This window comes from Saccopteryx bilineata, chromosome X (genome assembly GCF_036850765.1).
Source record: "Saccopteryx bilineata isolate mSacBil1 chromosome X, mSacBil1_pri_phased_curated, whole genome shotgun sequence".
NCBI classification, from domain to species: domain Eukaryota; kingdom Metazoa; phylum Chordata; class Mammalia; order Chiroptera; family Emballonuridae; genus Saccopteryx; species Saccopteryx bilineata.
In genome coordinates this window covers 113,829,971-113,836,488 of record NC_089502.1, presented here as the reverse complement: position 1 = coordinate 113,836,488, position 6,518 = coordinate 113,829,971, and the positions used below count along the sequence as shown (strand labels likewise).

The following is a 6,518-nucleotide window of genomic DNA, read 5'->3' as shown; positions in this document are numbered from 1 at the left end:
CCCTATCGCATGGGGCATCTGGAACAGGAGACTTCCTACTTCAGGAAAAGGCAGGCCATGAGGGAGAGGAAGTAGGCAGTGGGTCGTGGGTGATTGTTGGGAGAGGGAGCCCCTGCATCCTGCCCTAAGCCTGGGGAGGGTCATGTTGAATGAGCTGAGAGAATACCAAAGGCTCAGGGGCTTTTCCCATCCTCCCATTGGTGACTCTGAGGGACACTTGTTTAGGGCCACACTGACTCACGCATTACCAAAGAGTAGGAGAGGGTTGACATAGAGAGGGCAGGGATCAAGAAGCCCAGCCTTACCTAGGGGAGGTGCCATGTGTGGCTGGGCCGACAACCTTCCCTGTGCCCTCTCCCAAGAGACAAAGGTGTGGGCTCAGGCATCTGCAGCTGGCAGTGAGCAGAGCAAGGCCAAGGAGACAAGCAGAGGACAGGACCCACCAGCTGCAGACATTGGCTGCAGACTCCAGCAGGATGTGTAGAGCTCAGAGGTGAGCAAACACTGGCCTGACCTGGCCCGAACACCAGCCTCAGGCAAGAAGATCCACCTGCTCCTTTGCCATGAGGTCATACACAGTCCCTGTGCCACACTCAGGTGAGGGAATACGGTGGGAAAGCATTCTAAAAGAGAGCATTTTAAGTCTAAGTTGTGCACTTTTTCCAAATACACTATTCTGTTTAACCGAGATGGAAACATCACACTTAAGAATGTTGGTTTTTGTCTTTTTGTTTGCTTGGTTGGTTGGTTTTGGTGTTGTTGTTGTTTTTCTGAAGAGTGATCGAAAATCATGAGGAAGTTTAAATCCATTATAGAATATAAAGAAACTACATTTTATTTAGACATCTGAGCACAATGGAGGCAATCCTTGGCCCTGCTTCCGGCAGGCGTCCCCAAACTATGGCCTGCGGGCCACATGCGGCCCCCAGAGGCCATTTATCCGGCTCCCTGCTGCACTTCTGGAAGGGGCACCTCTATCATTGGTGCTCAGTGAGAGGAGCACTGAATGTGGCAGCGCTCCAATGGTCTGAGGGAAAGTGAACTGGCCCCCTGTGTAAAAAATTTTGGGACCCCTGCTTTAGAGAATCGTATGTGATAAAAGATGCACCTACTGTTAGTTCCCTAGAATCTGCCATTGCTTTTAAAGTAAGATTTCAAAATCATGGTGAGCCCAGGTACATTGTAATCACCTGAGGAACTTGAAAAACCCAAACACCTGGGTCACACATCCTCACATTGCTGTTTAATATGTCTGGGGTGTAGGCACACTTCAAAATCTTTTACAGCCCCTCAGGTGATTCTAATGGGAAGAAATACATCAGAACCACTCCCTACAAAAATGATTTTTCCACTGCTCAGGATATTCACTCTGAATACAGAAATGATGCAGTGACGAGTACAGGTTCATACTGTGAGTACAATTTGCCTGACATGAGGGGAGAGAAATGCCATCTACAAAGCAAGGCGTATTTTGAGGCACTTGGTATTCTCAGTAGAAAAGTATGTCTTCATGGTCTATCCATCCAAGTGTCTAGCGTAGCACTCTCAGCACAAAACAAACCACAAATGACATTTTAAGTTTTCTAATAGACACATTTAAAAAGTGACTAGAAAAGGTGACACTAATTTTTTTTGTATTTTTCTGAAGCTGGAAAGACACTAATTTTTAAATTAAATGGGGTCACGTAGCTTAATAAAATTGTATCGGTTTGAAGTATACAATTCTATGATCCACCATTTGAATACTGCACTGTGTGCCTATAACCCAAAAATCAAATCTTCTTCCCTCACCATATATTTGACCCGCTTACCCTTCACTGCCCCACCCCTCTACTTAGCCTCATATATCGAACATATTATTAGTTCAATACATCAATATAAAAATAAGATTTTTTTTGTTTGGTACTAGTTTCTCAAAATCATGTGTTTTGTTGCTGTGTAATGCCAGTGGCCGAGGCCTGGCAGGTCCACACTGGATTCTGTCAGGTGGTAGAAACACTGCACAGCTAGAAAGTGTTGGGCCATTCCATTTAATAATGTCTCAAAATGGCAGACAAGCACACAGCGAGAGAAAACTGCCTCTCAGGCAAAGAAACAACACACTGGCCCCTCAAAGTGGTGGGCAAGCGACCCACGCATCCACAATCCCCCTGAGCACAGCTGGTAGCCGAGGCCAGGCAGGTTCACTCTGGATTTGGGCGGATGCTAGAGGAACTGTGGAACAGGAAAGCATAGGGATATTCTCATTTATTAGAGATTTGCAACAGCAGGCTAGCAAACCAACAGGGGACAAACACTTCTCACAGCAGTGAGTGAGCAAAGAGCAAAATCACTCATCACAGCAGAAGCTGAATTAACAGGAATAGGCCCCTCCTGGTGGCAGGAAAGCGGGCAAACAATCTCCACCAAAGGAAAACACCAGTAGCCTTACAGAAGCTATACACACGTGGTTGTGCCATGTATTCATGCACTAATTATGCAAAGTGCAAGCAAGCAAGGCTAAGACAGCATTTTTCCTAATGGTAGCACATCTCAATTTAAGTTATGATCATTTCAAATATTCAGTACTCACACGTGCTTTGTTGCTGCCACCTAATAGTGCTAGTTTTATACATGATGGCATTTACTAGTATTACATACCAAATCATACTCCTATTGAAGGAGATGATATTTTCACATGAAATTAATTTTCTTTTGGAAAGATTTAGATGATATCAAGTCTCCCAATTCAGCCAGTCATGGTCCCTTCCCATTGTGTGACTTCTGTTGTTAGCTTAAGGTCAAGCACGTAAGAACCGGCCTGATTTTGTTCTCCAGAATTGAGAGAAATGGAAAAATTTGTTCCTTTGTCCTTATATATGCTTGAGGGATTTTTCATTTCATTCTCCATGAGGAAAAAAGGGAGCAATACTGATATATATTACTGATAAATTTAGCAAAAGAAATAGACCATAATGATTTAGCTATCTATATTTTTTCTTCTGGATATGCATTTCTACCAATTTGATATAATAAAATAGCACAGGAGTTTAGGGGAGGTTAACCTGTTGTGGTCCAGAACTTCCTTTCACTGGGTAATTAGTAAGGGTAGACAAGTGCTGTGACAAGCATTTGAGATTTACTGGCTTAACATAGGATATTACTATTTGTTGTACTTACACAGCTCCCGTGCACATTGCTGGTACTGGTGATAAGGACATGGTCCTCATTCATTCAAAGATTCAAGGAGGGAACCCATATTAGAGCAGATTCAAGAAAACTGTACATCTGCACAAGAGAAGGGAAATAAAAAGCAAATGGATACATCCTCCTAGAAGAGGAATACAGAGAAGTCTTCTAAATTCAGAAAAATGCCAAGCTTTTGGCATTTGGGATGGTCAATACCTTATCTACAAACCCCATACCCTGTATTTCAAACAGATAAGTTCTCCCTTATTGAAATACTCTACCCTTCCAGAAGTCTATTAGTGACCCGCCATCAGAAATATAGATAAGCCCTGGCCGGTTGCCTCAGTGGTAGAACGTTGGCCCAGCTTACAGAAGTCCCTGGTTCGATTCCCGGCCAGGGCACACAGGAGAAGCGCCCATCTGCTTCTCCACCCCTCCCCCCTTATGCCTCTCTGTCTCTCTCTTCCCCTCCCGCAGCCGTGGCTCCATTGGAACAAAGATGGCTAGGGCACTGGCCCAGGCGCTGGAGTGGTTCTGGTCGTGACAGAGCGACGCCCCAGAGGGGCAGAGTATCACCCCCTGGTGGGCAGAGCGTTGCCCCCTGGTGGGCGTGCAGGGTGGATCCTGGTCAGGGGCATGTGGGAGTCTGTCTGACTGTCTCTCCCCGTTTCTAGCTTCAGAAAAACACACACACACACACACACACAAAAGAAATATAGATAAGATGCACAGTATACTAATTACCAAAGCTAAACAAATGTGTCCCTTATTCTTAAATATGAATGCACAAAGTTTAAAGTATTACAGGAAAGTGAAAGAGGAGATTATGATGATGAAAAAACATTTCTCTAAATAAAACGATACATGTATCAAAAATAAGAATTAATATTCTCAAAATATTCAGAAAGAAATTGGGTTTATAAAATGAGAATATGATGATATTAAAGGGAACTAGAAAATAGTAGAAACTACTTGAAAATAGAAACATTGCCAAATTAAAGACTCAGAACATGTCAGTTGCTCAGTGCAAATTTGTTGGTCTCACCAGGCTCTGATGGCACCTAAAGCATCGTGCTCCTGTTTCCCCCACTCTCCCCTCTTCTCCTCTCCCCTCGTCCCCCTCCTCCTCTCCCTTTTCCCCCCTCCTCCCCTCGCCTTTCCCCCTTTCCCCCCTCTGCCTCCTCCTTCTCCCACCTCCTCCCCACTCTTAACCTCTTCTCCGCCCTCCACTTCCCTTCCTCCCCCCCTTCTCCCCTTACCTGCACCCTTCCTCCCCCAAGTCCACCTGCAGGTTAACTGACTCCAACCCTTCCCTTGTCCTAGTAACAGAGTTCATTTCTGGTGCCATCGCCCAGCTTCGCCAGCCTCAGAACCTACCAGCAGGGCTCCTCCTCTTTGACTGCAGAGCTTCCGTTTCACCCCGGAACCGGAACTCAACAGCGTTGACTTCCTCTTCGATTCTGGGGGCACAAGGAGGTCCCACCGCCATTGCTGCTGACTCAGCCTCTGACAGGCCTGGCCACCTATTCTGGGGACCTTCCAAAGCTCGGTAACCTACGCATTCATCCTGCTGCTGCCTGTCCTGCAGCCCCCACCGCGCCACCTTATCCTCCGTGCTGCCCACCCACGCCAGCACCTCCAAACATGGCGTCCTCACTGCCCTCACTAGTGAGTGAGACATACCACCCCGACTGTGAGGTCGCCATCACTGACCAGATTCAGCTGGAGCTCTACGCAGCGTACATCTACGGGTCTATGGCTTTTTATTCCGAAAAGATGGTATCAAAGCCCTTGGCCCAGTTCTTCCGAGAGCAGTCAGGCAAGGAGAGGGCAACTGCTGACTGGCTGATCCAGCTGGTGAACCAGCGCGGTAGCAACACCCCCTTGCGCTACTTCCGTAGCAATCACAGCATCTCCTGGGGGAACAGACTGAAGGTCCTGGAGAGCGCCTTGCGTCTGTCCGTGAAGGTGAAGCAGAGCCTGCTCAGTCTTCACCAGCTGGCCACCGAGAAGAAGGACACCCTTCTGTGTGACTTCCTGGAGAACCACTGCCTGCAGGAACAGCAGAAGTTCAACAAAGAGTTGGAGGACCACATTACCAGCCTGCGCAATATGGGAGCCCCAGAATCCGGCCCGGCAGAACACCACTGTGGCAAGCTCCCCCTGGATGACAGCAAGGACTGAGTCTGGACTGCCTTCCGGCTAGTCATAGAGAGACAGCCCCTCCTCACCATGCGAGCATGCATGTTGTTCTATTACAGTTGCTAAAAGTTCACTTAAATTTTTATGTTCAGGTTTTAACATGTCTTCTAATAAACTTGTTGGTTCATAAATATAAAGGTCTTCCATTGATTTTTGTGTGCAAAACCTTCGCCTTTTAAGTTTTTAAACAGGTTTCCAAGATTCTTTCAACCATCCATACTCCAACCACGTGCAGCTCGGGAATTGCATGGGTGGAAGGACAGGGTATTGTGTGGGACTGGTGGGAGGGAAGGATGGGGTATTGTGTGGGACTGGTGGGAGGAAAGGACGCGGTATTGTGTGGGACTGGTGGGTGGGAAGGTCGGGGTATTGTGTGGGACTGGTGGGAGGGAAGGACGGGGTATTGTGTGGGACTGGTGGGAGTCCATTGATTTGTGTGTGCCAAACCTTCATCTTTTAAGTTTTTAAACAGGTTTCCAGGAATCTTGCTACCATCCATACTCCAACCACGGGCAGCTTGAGAATTGCATGGGTGGAAGGACGGGGTATTGTGTGGGACTGGTGGGAGGGAGGAGTCATTGTGCAGTAGTATGGATGGAGGGAGAGGTTTAGCACAGACCCTGGACTGCGGAGAAGGTATTGTGGGGGATCCAGGATGGAAGAGGAAGTATTATGGGAGTCCTTGGATGGAGGAGGAGGTCTTGCAGGGGATGCTGCATGGAGGAGGAGGTTTTTGTTTTGTTTTGTTTTGTTTTTGTTTACACAGACAGATTCAGACAGAGGGATATACAGGACAGAAAGACAGGAACGGAGAGATGAGAAGCATCAATGATTTGTTTTTTGTCCCTGGCCTGTTGGCTCAGTGGTAGAGCATCGGCCTGGTGTGCAGGAGTCCTGGGTTCGATTCCTAGACAGGGCACACAGCAGAAGCGTCCATCTGCTTCTCCCCCCCCCCCCCCCTTATGCCTCTGTCTCTCTCTTCCCCTCCTGCAGCCTAGGCTCCATTAGAGCAGAGTTGACCTGGGCACTGAGGATGGCTCTATGGCCTCAGCCTCAGGCACTAGAGTGGCTCTGGTTGCAACAGAGCATCGCCTTAGATGGGCGGAGCATCGCCCCCTAGTGGTCATGCTGTGTGGATCCAGGTCGGG

The 6,518-nt window shown here is 47.6% G+C and overlaps 1 pseudogene; it reads left to right on the top strand.

The window, feature by feature from the left end:
- Positions 1-4,812: 4,812 nt before the first annotated feature.
- Positions 4,813-5,352, top strand: LOC136317790 (ferritin heavy chain pseudogene; annotated as a pseudogene).
- Positions 5,353-6,518: the final 1,166 nt, after the last annotated feature.